Source organism: Mustela erminea, chromosome 18, assembly GCF_009829155.1.
Source record: "Mustela erminea isolate mMusErm1 chromosome 18, mMusErm1.Pri, whole genome shotgun sequence".
Lineage (NCBI taxonomy): Eukaryota > Metazoa > Chordata > Mammalia > Carnivora > Mustelidae > Mustela > Mustela erminea.
The window spans coordinates 22,268,809-22,283,903 of NC_045631.1; the positions used below are offsets into that span (position 1 = coordinate 22,268,809).

The 15,095-nt window shown below is 43.9% G+C and overlaps 1 protein-coding gene across 2 annotated transcripts in view; it reads right to left on the reverse strand.

The window, feature by feature from the left end:
• The window catches only part of MYO1D (myosin ID), a 341,727-nt gene that overhangs the window by 256,966 nt on the left and 69,666 nt on the right, over positions 1-15,095 (reverse strand). The gene's annotated exons all lie outside the window — the stretch shown is intronic.

Genomic DNA, 15,095 nt, shown 5'->3' on the forward strand with positions numbered 1-15,095 from the left:
CTGACACAAACTGACTCATGTGCCTGGGACGGTTAATTTTGTGTATCAACTTGACTGGGCCATGAGATGCCCAGACATTCGGTCAGACAGTATCCTGGGTGTGTCTGTGGGGGTGTTCCTGGGTGACAGCAATCAGTCCAGTGAGCAGAGCGCTCTCCCCAGTGTGGGGGCCCTCATCCAATCCAGAAGGCCTGATGAGAATGAAAGGGTGAGGAAGAAACAATGCTTTGTCTCTCAGCCTGATGGTCTCTGAGCTGGGACACAGATCTTTTCCTGCCCGCATATCCAAGCTCAGACGAGAACGTGCACCGCTGGCTCTCCTGAGACCCCAGCCTGCCGACTGCAGAGTTTGAACTCCTCAGCCTCCATAACCTCTCTATTTCCTTAAAGGAAACTATCGTCCTCTATGTGTGAATATAAACACACACACATTCTACTGGTTGTTTTTCTCAGGAGCAGCCGGACTAATACAGATTTTGTGCCAAGAGTGGTTGCAGACAGACAGAATTTTAAGAATGAGGTTTCTGAGTTAGTTCTAGAGTTTCTGGAAATGGCTTTCTGATCGGATTTTTAAAAACTTGAGAGAGGGAGCGCACGAGCAGGCATGAGCAGGAAGGGCAGAGGGAGAGGGAGAGAGAATTTCAAGCAGACTCCCCACTGAGTGCACAGCCTGATGTGGGGCCCGATCCCAGGACCCTAAGATAATGACCTGAGCTGAAGGCAGACAGCTGAGCCACCCATGCACCCCTGCATGGGATACTCATAATTAATCTTATCTAAGAAGTCAGGAGCTGGATTGCGCATGCATTTGCGAAGATATCTGGAAAACTAGCAAATTCATGAGGTTGGCTGGTAACTCCTCATGTCACTAGACAAAAGGATAAATGTAAAGAAGGGCCCAAGGATTCAAATTCCTAGTTCAAGTGCGCAAAAGGCCCTAAAAGCTTCTGTGTGTGCCCTGAAGGACAGCTTTATTTCCTGGAGCCACAGGCCTTAGAACACAGGTAAAAACAGTGCCTCCCGATACGAAGCTGTGAGGACACCACCCCCACCCCCGCCATGGTATCCGCCCCAACACATACAACCTGAATTAATTAGGAGGAGTCATAAAAGAAACCTACACGGAAGGACATTCTCCATAATAACCGGGGAATTTCACAGGCAAGAAAACAGAAAGGCTGAATGAGAGCCCACATTTTAAGCAATTAAAGAGACATAACCAATAAATGTGAGGCACACTCCTAGGAAGGTTCTTGGAGTTCTTGCGTTCTTCTATAAATGTGAAATTATATCAAAATATGAAGTTGCTAATAAAAAAAATCCAGGCCTCCGGTAGGTTTAGATCTTTTTAAAAGATGTTTTTATTTCTTAGAGAGAGAGAGTGTGCGTGTGAGCACAGACTGGGAGAGGGGCAGAGGCAGAGGGAGAGAGCGTCCTCGAGCAGACTCTCCACTGAGGAGGGAGCCCGAGGTGGGGCTGGACCCCAGGACCCTGAGATTGCGACCTGAGCATAAGTCAAGAGTTGGACGTTTAACTGACTGAGCCACCCAGGCACCCCAGATTTTTATTTATTCATTTTGAACAGGCAATATAGACTCCTAGTAAAAGATTCAGAAGATAGAAATGATCAGAGAGTAGAAAGTGCTTCTCATTTTCCCACAGCGTCCCTTGCCAGAGGCAGCCACTGCTACTGGTTTTCTGTGAATTCTTCTAGAAATAGGTCTGGCGTGCATGCGCGCGCGTGTGCGCGCGTGCACACACACACACAGTCTTTTTTACATGAATATTTTTTCTCTAATTAAAACATGTGTCTTGGTGATAGTTTCATATAAGTAAATAGAGAAAAACCTCATTTTTTCTGCCTGCGTGGTATTTCATTTCATGGGTGAAGACGAAATAACATATTTATTTGTTATGTGATCTATGTATTTGTTGTTGTATTGTTATGTAATTCATATTACCTATAATTAAAGTTATATAATTATTTTTGTTGCACTGTTATGTAATTTATGTATTATGTAAGTTATATAATTTAATAATCCATATTGGACTTTGAGGTTGTTACTATCTTTTCTACTATGAACAATGCAACCATAAGTACAATGGCATCTTATTTCTTTGTGCATACATGTACATATTGCTGTAGAACACATTTCCAGAGTTAAAGTTGCCAGGTCAAAGGATACATGCAATTTAAATTTGTGAATTTTTGTCAAGTTATTCTCCAGAGAGGCTGGCTGCAGCGATTTGTACTTTCAACTACAGTTTGTTTGCTGGGTGTGGGTTTTTAAACCAACGATGCTGGCCGATTTCAAAATGACAGCTTATAATGCAGTTTTAATTTCAAAGTACATAAAACTTTGACCCCTTTCTTTATCGATGTACCAAACTTATGCAATGCTCGTTAGCTTACTGCCAGCTTCCAACAAGCTCCGTTCACTTTCCCTAGTTCTTAGATGAGATGAGACTTTCTCCCAAGAGTGAAGGCATCTTGTTGTTGCTGCTTCTGGCAAAATCATGGTCTCCGTGAGATGGAATTAATTCATTTAACCCCCTTTGTTAGACTGCACCATCCTGAAGTGGGCAGGGACTATTTGTTAGAAAGATTAGGAGTGTCAGAGTCCTCCAGCCCTGGAGCCCTAGGTTTGAATCCTGGCTCTGCTAGTTACTGATTGTGTGTGTTCATATTCATCTGAGTAACTAGTAAGTGCCATGTGCCAGGCACTGTGCCAAGAGCCCGAGCTACAAAGAAGAATAAGGCACAGTATTTTTATGCCAGAGCCAGAAACAGACAATGCCCTGAAGTAAGCACAATGACAGAGGATTGAAAATTGACCTATTTTTAAATTTTCAACTTTTATTTTTTAAAAGATTTTATTTATTTATTTGACAGAGAGAGATCACAAGTAGGTAGAGAGGCAGGCAGAGAGAGAGAAAGAGGAGGAAGTAGGTTCCCGGCTGAGCAGAGAGCCCGATGTGGGGCTCGATCCCAGGACCCTGAGATCATGACCCGAGCCGAAGGCAGAGGCTTAACCCAGTGAGCCACCCAGGCATCCCTAAAAGATTTTTTATTTGTGAGAAAGAGACAGAGAGAGAGCACGAGCATAAGTTGGGGGGAGGGGCAGGAGGGAGAAGCAGACTCCCCATGGAGCAGGGAGTCCATTGTGGGGCTCAGTCCCAGGACCCCTGGGATCACGACCTGAGCTGAAGGCAGACATTCAACCACTGAGCCACCCAGCCACCCTAAAAATGACACGTTAAAAAAAATGTATAATTTCCCTCTGGCTCCCATTCTGTTTCTCTCTTGCTCTCGTATGCACGAGCTTGGGGGCTAACACGCACGCCCCCACCCCCCACATCATACTGCTTTAGAAAAGATTTAAGGCAATAACAAAGAAAAGATGCTATGGAAGCTCAGAAAAAAGGATACCCAGCCCGGTTTTAGGAGCAGGAGGGTTCAAAGAAGACATCCAAAAATTAAATTTCCTGACATCTGAATTATTTAAGCGATTTTATACTCTACAAGCAGGTAGATCTAGGCACTTCTTGACTTATTCTGCCTTATGAGCACCTGGAACAGGATGCTTTATTTTGCCTTTTTCTCAATATACTGAATGAAGGCTCGAAAGAGAACGTTTGAGGAGACAACCCAGCAGTGCAGCAGCAGGTGACCCTGGCACCGAGCTCCCGGGACAGTTCCACGAGACGAAACGCTCCGCTCCCGCGAGCACTCACGCACAGTGACACGAAGTCCTCCTTTATTACGAGCAGTACTGCCAGCCGTCCGGACGGCAGTCATGGCCCTTCTCCCTTCAGGTCCCCTTGTCCGGGGCGCCACACCTGTGCTATGTCGTGTTCACCCTCACGGCGACATGGCTGTCTCTGGTTTGTGTGCTGGATTGCCATCCAGCTTGGCACCGTGTCCAGAAGGGGTTCTCCTAGTAGTTCACAGGGGCCTTCTGAAGTCAGAAAACCTCTCACAGGAATGGTCAGGCTTTCCACAGGACACAGGAAACTCGGGAGGGCCATGGGCAGGGGTTCAGCTCTCTGGGTTCTTTTTTCCAGAGCCATCTCTCCTCATGTGAGATGGAAGCAGCACAAAAGCTAGTTAACCAGAAAGTGTGGTCAGGAGAGGCCTGGCTGAATTATTTTACCTTTTTCTTTCTTTCCTTTTTTTTTCTTTCTTTCTTGCAATAAAAAACAAAAAACAAAAACAAAAACAAAACAAAACAAAACAAAAACAAACCCAAACCCTATGTTCCATAAATACATTTTTAGAGAATGCTTGCTTTTTCTTTTTTTAAAAGATTTTATTTTATTTGACAGTCAGAGATCACAAGTAGGCAGAGAGGCAGGCAGAGAGAGAGGAGGAAGCAGGCTCCCTGCTGAGCAGAGAGCCCGATGTGGGGCTCGATCCCAGGACCCTGGGATCATGACCTGAGCTGAAGGCAGAGCCTTTAACCCACTGAGCCACCCAGGCGCCCCCAAGAATGCTTGCTTTTTCAAAACATATTTCTATTATAATAGTAAGACATGCCTTGTAGAGAAGTACTAACTCTAAAAGTTCTTAACTGCTGTCTTTAGTTTTCTCTGTAGTCACTTGTTCATTCATTCAGGAGTTACAGCGCCCATGTTCCAAGCACTGTTCTGGGAGCCATGGTGGAGGGATGAACAGGCACAGCCGTCTCCCACCTAATTCAGGGTCATGAGAAGGACAGCCACTGACTGGGCTCCAGGAAGAGGCAACAGAACGTGCAGTGCACAGGTGGAGGGAGGGAACAGGGCAGGACACAGGACCACGGGACAGAGGAGCACGAGGGCTGCGTGGGCAGAGGCGGGTAGGAGAGACAGGCAGTGTCATGGGGTTCTGCATGGTATCTCTGGGGCAGAGTTTAAGTGCTGATCACATTTGCCTTTTGCAAGCCCTGTGACTTCAGGCTGCAAAGGACCGAGTGCCTGGCAGTAGAGCCGCAAGGAGGCAACCACCTGGGTCCTGGGAAGGGATGGCTGGGGCTCCGGTTGGGGTGGAGAGTTGGGGAGGTGGAGCAGTGGACAGACTTTGAGAGGAGAAGCAGCGCTGTTTGGATAGGGTGACTTACTGGGTGTGAGAGGTGGGAAAGAGGGACGGGTCAAGGTCATTCACAGGAACAGTCAAGCTGACCACACGCTGCTTATTCTACGGAGCCAGGACAGTAGGGGAAGAGCACAATTTCGAGAGATGATGGTGAGCTGAAGATGGTAAGCTGGGTCTGAGATTCCTTAGGGAGAGCCAAGGGAAGATGCTGCTTATTCTTCTTTCTCTTGTAAGCTTATTAAACCTGACCCTTTGACACAAAGGGGCCAGTGCCCAGGATGGCAGACATAGAGTACCAAGAGCACAGGGAGGGAGACCTGAAATCCCACCTGTCACCAAGGGCACCTGCTCTGTGGCCCAGGAAGTCACAAGACATATTCGGGTTTTATTTTAATTTTTTTTAACACCTGAATTTGATCATGTCGTTGCTCAGCAATTCTACCTTCCTGGTATAAGGAATTAGCAGAAACACCTTCCCCACCTGAGGGCAAACTACTGAGGTCCCAGACAGCGTGGTTAAAACACACTACTAGGGCGCCTGGGTGGCTCAGTGGGTTGGGCCGCTGCCTTCGGCTCAGGTCATTATCTCAGGGTCCTGGGATCGAGTCCCACATCGGGCTCTCTGCTCGGCAGGGAGCCTGCTTCCCTCTCTCTCTCTCTCTGCCTGCCTCTCCATCTACTTGTGATTTCTCTCTGTCAAATGAGTGAATGAAATCTTAAAAAACAAAAACAAAAACAAAAAAACACACTACTAATAATACGATGGCTCCTTCTTAGCACACTAAATTCTTGACCATAAAAGCCAATTTTTTCCCCCAAATACCACTGTTCACTTACCCAGCAAAAGGAAACAGAACATTTTATACTCTATGTCAATGGAAACAAAATACGTGTCGAGGATATAAAACAAATCATGCCCACAAACCCAGCAGCTGGGCTGACCTCTGGAAAGGGGCTGCTTTTCAGTTCTTGTTGGTTTGTCTTCTGGGGGTTTCAGAAAAGGGTTCAACCTCCAAGTCTATCAGTGCAGTGAGAAGGACATAGGTCATTCACAGGGCACTCAGTCAGCCGGTCGCTTTGACAGGAGAGTCTCTGTGACAGCGGACAGCGACGGGGGATATCAGGACTCACCCACACTGGGTGGGCGACTCACAGCTGAGGGAGGGACCGTAACTTACCACTGTTGGGAATGAATCCGGAAACGGCTTCGTGTTGACCTAGCCAGGAAAGCCGTTCTTTTCCTGAGATCATAAAATGTTCGTAAGCTTACCAAACCCGCACCAGGGTAGACAGGTGGCCCTGGTCTCCATTTGCCACCCTATCGCTTTTAAATAGTCTTCAATTATTTGACTGACTGATCGATTTACCTAAAATCCTAGTGAAGGAAATACAGAGCCTGGTGAGCTGGACCACAGCAATACCACGTTCAGGGACCGTCAGAGTCCTCGGGAACTACAGAGCGTCAGACTAATAGACGAATGGTTAAACACTCACATACATTTCAAATCAGTGAAACAATGAAGACGTTATGTATTTTACAACGTTAGCATACGAATAAATCACAATAGCATTATTTAGCTATGAGATGCTGAGTGTCTAATGATAATACACATGAAGATCTGGACCAAAACGTAAGAATGAAACTTAGCCTCTTAGTAACACGACACTGTATTTTCTCTTCCGGTCTACAAGTGATATATACAATTTTGCCAACCTAAGGTTCAACTTTTACATATATATTCCTTCCCATCCATTTCCCTTAAAAATGATTCCCTATTAGGGGTGCCTGGCTGACTTAGTGGGTTAGGCATCTGACGCTTGATCTGGGCGGACGTCATGATCTCAGGGTTGCGGGATGGGGCCCTGCACCCAGCTCCACACTCAGCATGGGGCCTGCTTGAGATTCTCTTCCTCTGCTTCTGCTCATGCTCTCTCTCTAAATAAATAAAGACAATATTAAAAAAAAATTTCCTTTTATATTAGCGATTTGGCTCCCTGGCATGCCTAGGGAAGTGGTTAAGTGCATTCTGCCTTAACCAAGGGGTTAGCCTACTTATAAACCAGCGCTGCTCAGGAAAATGGACGAGACCGAGGCCTGAGCCAGAAAACCCTTTGGCAGAAATGCACAATTACATGGACTGGTAAAAATTATGCATTTTGAATACTATAAACCACTTGTACCACAGTTCTGAGCACTCTTTTAAAAACAAGAAGATCGCCTCACACATGTCTGAGGACTGTAACTAAACAGGATGCCTTCGCATTCTTACCCCATCCTGACCCTCGGATAGGAAGCCTCTTCACCTCAGGCTATACTTAAATATTCAGTTCTCTGGGTGACAGGAAACCTAAAAGGTTCACCCCATCCCTCTGCCTCATTTAGTGAGTGACAGAAAATGTAACCAATAGACCAGATCACTTTTTTTTTTTTTTAAGATTTTATTTATTTATTTGACAGAGAGAGATCACAAGTAGGCAGAGAGGCAGGCAGAGAGAGAGGAGCAAGCAGGCTCCCCGCTGAGCAGAGAGCCCGATGTGAGACTCGATCCCAGGACCCTGAGATCATGACCTGAGCCGAAGGCAGCGGCTTAACCCACTGAGCCACCCAGGCGCCCCTAGACCAGATCACTTTTTAAAAAATTGTAATTCCTTATGCCAATTTTCCTAACATATGAGGTTCTGCTACAGTTATAGCAAGGTTTTCCTGGGTGTAACTGAGATGTGGGACAACCAGACAGGGAGCTTTTGGGTCCAAGCTGGGCAGCAGCTGCAGCAGGAAACATGGACAAGAAATAAACGGTTACATAGTCAGGTGGCTGGGTTCTTTCCATTTCGGCTGCTGCGACAACACCCGTTCTCAGTGCAGAAAGCAAAGTCACACTAAGTTCCTATTTATTGCGCCAAGGAGTGCATCGGGGGATTTTCATGCATGTTGTCAATTGTAAGTTTATTAAATGTTAACAGAAACATTTCCAAACCTCCTTTTGTTGACATCACATGTCCAGTTACAGGCGAGAAACTACCACACGTGTAAACTGATCACCCAACCATCATCTCCACTCTGAGAAATCTCAATTACAAGCACAGCTTGCACTGGTCTGGGAGGGCCATCTATTTCTCCTACAGAATGGATTGTGTAAGAACGGGACAGCTGGAAAGCTTCCCAGATGCTCCAAAGTTCTGTGTTTGGCTATTGTTTCTGTTGGGTGAACTAGCAGCTACCCCAGAACTGAGCAGAGGATTTAAAACCAGCAAAAAAATTTACTGAATGAATGAATGAATGCATGAATGGCCAGAAACTGTCAGCTAGGTTCTATGGCTTTGTCAGAAGTCTCAAACACCCAACAAGGCCACATTTCCTTAAGTAAAGCTTAAAAATTTGTATTATCCTTATACTTCTTACATTTGGCACTTTCTTTTGGTTTGACGTTGGAAGGTGTTCTGTTTTGGTTTTGGTTTTTCTAAACAACCTTGCTTGTGTCTAGAGAGGAGTTCACTTCCTTTCCCCTTTCAGCACTGCAGAACTTGTCACTTAGGGGGGCCTTGCTTTAGGACAATGGACAGCAGCCTCAGGGGCAGGAGGAGGTTAAAGGAGCACACTTACGATGTCAACGCTGGGAGTGTCTGGGGGCATGCCGAGTTTTCACTGTGCGAATCTGGTAATACTGTCACTGCTCTGATGCCGCAGACCCTAAAGGAAGATCTGGAGGGTCAGACGGCATCCCTGAGTGAAATACCCGAAGCTGTTACCTGGGGCGCCTCAAGAATGGCTGTTAGTTCTGGGATGGAGTTGTAATGGTAAGGAAAAGGAAGCTGAATTTGGAGGGGCCTAAAGAAGATATAAAAGGCAAATGACATCCATTATTACCACTCTGCAAAGGGTTTTTATTGTCCCATGATATAGGAGATGTTGCATTTTACAGCTTTATTCCCATATTGTACTCAAGTCTCCTGAGGGACCGTGAGCCAGATTCCTTTCAAATTCATTTTTACTTATTCCTAAGTACACTGCTGTGGTATCCAGGGGGAATTTTTACTAAGGGAGGAGGGACCTGGAATCATGAAGAGGTGAATTGTAAAAACCTCCAAGTATTAAACTGAATCATATTCAATTACAGAAAATCAACATATCCCAAAGACAAACCTGATACAGATACTCTGCTACTCTGCTTTATTCAGTCGGTCCTTCTGCACTCGTGAAAATAACCGAGTGCTGTCTATACTCAGGAATACCAGACATGAGGAAGTGAACTAAGAGGAGAAGAATGTGGTGGCAAAGAAAAGAGTCAAAAACTAAAAACAGATCAAATACACCAGGAAATGGAAAAAACAAATAATTTTCCCTATTTTTTCTTAGTTCCTAGAGCAGAAATTAAATCATTTTTATTGCTAGATCAAACTGAGAAAGGAATTTATGTAAATAAATCGGTTGCCAATTTAAGGCAAATATTATCACACTTATTTTTTTCAGTGTCACCGCAACCAGGATTGAATTCAGAGCTTCCCAGGCCGGTGAGAAAAGTTTAGTGGCCCCCAGAAAGCAGCTATCCTCCAGCTCAACCCTGCCCAGAAAACCGTTTCCCTAAACGTCTGTTAATATTGCATCTCACAAAGTAAAAGAAAAGCTTAGTCTACTTATCAATAGCATTATTTCCAGAGCTGTCCCTAAATTTTAAGTCCCACTGTTCTCTGTGAAAAAGGGACTGAAACTAAACAATGTGACCGAATAAGGAAAAAAAATTAATATTCTGATTTTATAATTTCAGGAAATACTCTCTCTCAAGTTTGTGCTTATAATCCGTCTAAGTTTAAAAAGTCAAGAGTTTGGCCAGCGTGGTCAGTGCATCTGGCAGAGCCAGGGTGGAGGATTGAGCTGGCTGGGTCTGTCCACGGCCTGATGTCCCGCAGAGTAGAGGTGAAGCAGGCAGCTGCACCATGGGGAGATCAGTGACATTCAGAAGGACAGAGACAGTGGGTAAAATGGTAAGATGAAGGCAGCCAGGTCTCTCACAATTGCAGAAGGAACTCACCAATTTTGAAGAAGATTAAAACAAACCCTGTGAAGTCAGACAGAAATGGGAGCTATTGGGGCACCTGGGTGGCTCAGTGGGTTAAGCCTCTGCCTTCGGCTCAGGTCATGATCTCAGGGTCCTGGGATAGAGCCCCACATCGGGCTCTCTGTTCAGCAGGGAGCCTGCTTCCCCCGCCCCCTAGCCCCCACCCCACCTGCCTCTCTGCCTACTGTGATCTCTGTCAAATCAGTAAATGAAAATCTAAAAAAAAAAAAAGAAAGAAAGAAAGAAAAAAAGAAATGGGAGCTATCGGTATGAACTCACAGTGTTGAACACAAAGAAACAGAAAGGTCTATGCGCATCTGTATGTGTCTCCCCCAGTGCACCACTCGCCGGACTATTTTCTGAGAAAGTCTAAAAGCAGTAACATACCAGCAGCGACAAAACGCCCACTACCAATCTTGATTTCTTTCTTTCTTTCTTTTTTTTTGGGGGGGAAGATTTTATTTACTTATTTGAGAGGCAGAGAGATAGTGAGACAGGGTAGGAGCAGGGAGCAGAGGGAGAAGCAGACTCCCTACTGAGCACGGAGCCTGCCTCGGGGCTGGATTCCAGGACCCTGGGATCCTGACCCAGCAGAAGGCAGACGCTTAAGGGAGACTGAGCCACCCAGGCACGCCCCTCCCTCCCCATCTTGATTTCTAAATGCCACACTAAGACTGAACCAATGTTTTTTAGAGAAATGGCTGACTTCATCACCAGGATGGGAAAAAAGCACAAGATGAGCCTGGAATCTTACTGAGCCAGAAAATAAGGAAGTTCTTAAAGACCGACAGGGACATATCAAAAGATATTGCTGCCAGCTGAAAGGGGCTTCCACAGGCAAATCTAGGCCAAATAGTTTCACTTTATTTGGGAACAGGAGAATGAGTTTTGTGGTTGACTATCTTCGTCCTCTGTCATGGCTCTGTGGACTCTACAGGTTTTATCCTGACTGGCCTTCTAGGAGACACATACCATCGATTAGACCAAAACGCGGGGCTAAACTGGCACAAATCCACTACCACAAATGAACAAACAGCTCGGATTTGTTGCATGTTTCAAATAGCTAATATGCTGGTGCCTGCACATCAGCCAATACGTGTACATTTTGCTAATAAGGTCTTTCTTTAGATTTAGAGAGGCAATGCCTTTATTTATGCTTTGAATGAGTTCTTATGGCAGGCCCTAAAAGTGGATGCAGAAATAAATTGTTTTGGTTATTAATGGATACAAACATATTTTTTCCAAGTTTTGTCCTTAATATCAACTAGAGGAAAGAAAAAAATTTTTTTGCTGGAAAGTAACTTGTAAGACATGGTATCAATTAGGCTGGTCTTAAACGTTTCCTTTCCTCAAATTCTGACTAAGAGATTAATCACTTAGGGAAGAAACATCTTCACTGTTGACAATCTGTGGCTGAGAGTTAGCTATGACTTTTAAAAATAAATTTCATATTGAAATAACTACAAACTTAAAAGTTATAAGAGCATTAAAAAACTTCCAACTATCTTTCTCTCAGATTGTTAATATTTTCACATCTGTCCTATTCTCAAATATGTATGTATGTATATGCATGCAAATATATACACACCCATACTAATTATTTATTTATATAGATCATAATAACCTACTTTTCTAAGATGGACCAGCTTATTACAGCCACAGGATTATACCGCTGACCCTCGAGCGACACAGGCTTTAATTGCGTAGGTCTGCTTACACAGATTTTTCATAATACAACACTGTAAATGTATTTTCTCTGCCTTATGATTTCCTTCATGACATTTTTTCTCTAGCTTACCTTGCTGTAAAAATACAGTATAAAACACATATAGCATGCAAAATATTTGTTAATCAACTACCTATATTATCAGAAAGGTTTCTGATCAACAGTAGACTATTAGTAGTTAAGTTTTGGGGAGTCAAAGTTTTACCTGGGTTTTCAACTGCATGGGGAGAATCAGTGCCCCAAGCCCCGTGTTGCTCAAGGGTCAACTGTGTATCATTTTGTTCTTCAGATGATACGTAAAGCTGGAGGTTTTGTTCTGGCAAGCCTTGGCTCTGACATACACTAATTCCATAATCAAAGGAAGCTGTCCACGGAAGCCAGGCAGGCAACACAGGTAACGGAAGCAGAAACGAACTGCACAGGACATGGAGGGCACTGCACCAGCACGCGCCCTATATAAGCGAGTAGCTATTCATCTCATAGATGGTCTCTATTTTGAAATGTATACCAAGCTGTGCCAGAATTTTTCATTTTTCAAGAGAAGCTAGAGAGAGTGCTTTTTTAAGGGACATTATCCAATTTTCAAGCGGGACTCGTGTTTAAAGAAAATAAGCCTGGTTTGGGGGAGAAATACATACACATAGTCATTGGTCACTTACACACAGCTCACCACACGACCAGCTGACAGGTGTAATAATAATTTCTGGTGATGACTAACAGAATGTTCTGATACCATCAACAGGTAATAGACATTGTGCAAAACAATGAAAGAAGGAAAAAAAAAAAAAAAAAGAACCACCCTGCCCTAGGATCCTGAGTCAGTTCTCTTGCAAAGGAAGTGATGCAATACCAACTGCACGCAGGAGAATTAAAACAGGAGGACCGAGCTGGCGAGGATTAAACCCATGTTACACAACAACATCTGCAAAACAGAGCTCTTGAGAGGAACCTTCCTGAGTACTGCTACTTACAAAGAAGCCGGTTCACACGCAGTAGTTGCAAAGAAATCTGGTACGATTCAGAAGAACAAAAACTCTTGTTTTTAATTTCTTTAATCTTTAAGGAAAGAGCCCCAGCAAGGAAGTACCCTTGGCATTTAAAGGCTGACCTTAAGATTCATCTGGTAAAATTAGTACTTAGATGCTATTAATCAGTCTAATGTTCAAGTTTACTTTTGGCTTCTAGAACAATTCATCAACTAGTTAATCAAGATACTACAATTACTCATAAAATCGATCCAATTTCTATTTTCAAGCATCTGAACATCTCTTAGGAAGTATTTCAAGTTCCACCATCTCTATAAGGCTCTCCGTGGCATCTCTAGCCTGAAGGCTCTCCCTCCCTCCACAGGAGGTTGAGGCTGATTGCTGTCTCTACAATTTATTCATCAATTAATCGGATGCTGCCTGGGGGCATCTCCACTCTTACTCTTTGAAACTGTTTAATTTGCCGTCGCTATTTAATATATAATATTTCAAGCGTCCCTCTATTTCTTTATTAAAAACTAAACACTGTTACTCTGAGGGCTCCAGTCTGCCTGTTGCTGGTTGCTTAGTCTGTGCGAAGTACAGAAATAGAGAATGTTTAGAAACTTTTGCAGCAATTTGACATCACGGTGACAGCCAAGGGGGAGATGAGTGAACTCATCTTGTTCGACAAAGTAAAGACCACTGCGGATGCTGCTAAATTGTCCCCGTGAGGTTGTGTGTGACACAGGCTGGACACCAGTCACCCACAGTGGGAGCATGTTACAATGTATAAAATCCATCAGGCTAGTTAGCAACTCTAGTGGAGAAGTGCATAAAAACCCCAGAAAGTGTAAGCGTTTATTTTCATTACTTGTTAGGTTTACAATCATCTAAATTTTTAACAAGGCCTGTTTTAAATTTATAGTTTAGCCCTATTAGCTACACTAGGGAAATAAAATTTGTATTACTTATTTTTAATCCAATTTAACTTAATCCCTAATCCTTGGCTAAACCACCTTCACAGCCTTTTTTGTCTGGAAAAGACCCATCTTTTCTGAATGTAGCAGTCACAGTGAACTGAAGAGCATGGTGAAGGCAGGTGCAGAGAGACGATGACCGAAATGGCTCTAACCAGGGTGGGCTCCGAGGTGTCAGTCTCTCACATACTGAGGCTGGTTTGGGAGCCAACACTGATGACTGATGAAGCAGGAAGACCGTCAAAAGGAGGTAGCATTTACACAAAACATAAAGAGATAACCTCAAAACCAAGAGAATTCGTTGAAAGAAAAAGTACAAACTTGAAGGCTGACATAGAAGGCAGACTCTAACGCTGGTCAAGGCCGCCCATCAGGACACCGAGGCTGGAAGTGGGGCAGTCCAGAGAAGCGCTGGCCTTGGACCTCTCTGGGAGGCCACTGCTCTCTGTTCAGGCTCTGGAGTCTCCCTGAGACACAAGAGCTCAAACCACATCGGTCTTTTTGGACCATACATAACTTCAGGAATTGAGCTGTCCTCTGAGAGTTTGATGAGAGATGGGAAAACATGATTATAAAAGTAATCTTATGCTACTCCACCCAGGGTGTTATATGCTGTTCACTTATTCAGTTAGTTTAAATGTGTATTTTTATGCCCCATTTGAAAATGACAATGTCTGGCTTTGTAGAAAGAGTGTGTTAACCTGTAAAAGCAAGCCTTCCTATTTTGAATGCCTAAAGAGACTAATAGACTTTTTAAATATTTCTCTTAAGGGTAAGTATTATGTCATCTGTTACTGCATTTTTATAGCTCACTGGGTGTTTGGCTTTCCAAGGCAATGCTAGTCAGTTCCTTCTTCGCTATGAATGGATTACTTATTTCTTTGCCTGCCCTTTAGCTCCAGCATATTCAGGAAAGGAGCAGCGCAGGGTAAATGGTGAATGGCATTTCCCATTTTACAACACTGCACACGCAAAGCCTAACAAAATAACATAAGGAAGGACAAACAGAGGTGGATTTTGCAATTCTCTCTTTTCTGTACATGTTTTATACCCATTCACATAGGAAAGCTATACAATAATTTCGCTTAAGGTAAGTTAACAACTGTACAATTCAGATTCCTCAAAAGTGAATTTTTCTTTTCATGAAGGACCTTGGAGTCAATCTAGACCGGACTGAAAAAAACCCACAAAAGTTAATGTACATGAATTCTACTACAAACTACAGTGTTGAAGGCAGGTTAAACATTTCATTGTTGGGTTGAAAATATAAAAAATGGTAAAAGTATTCAGACA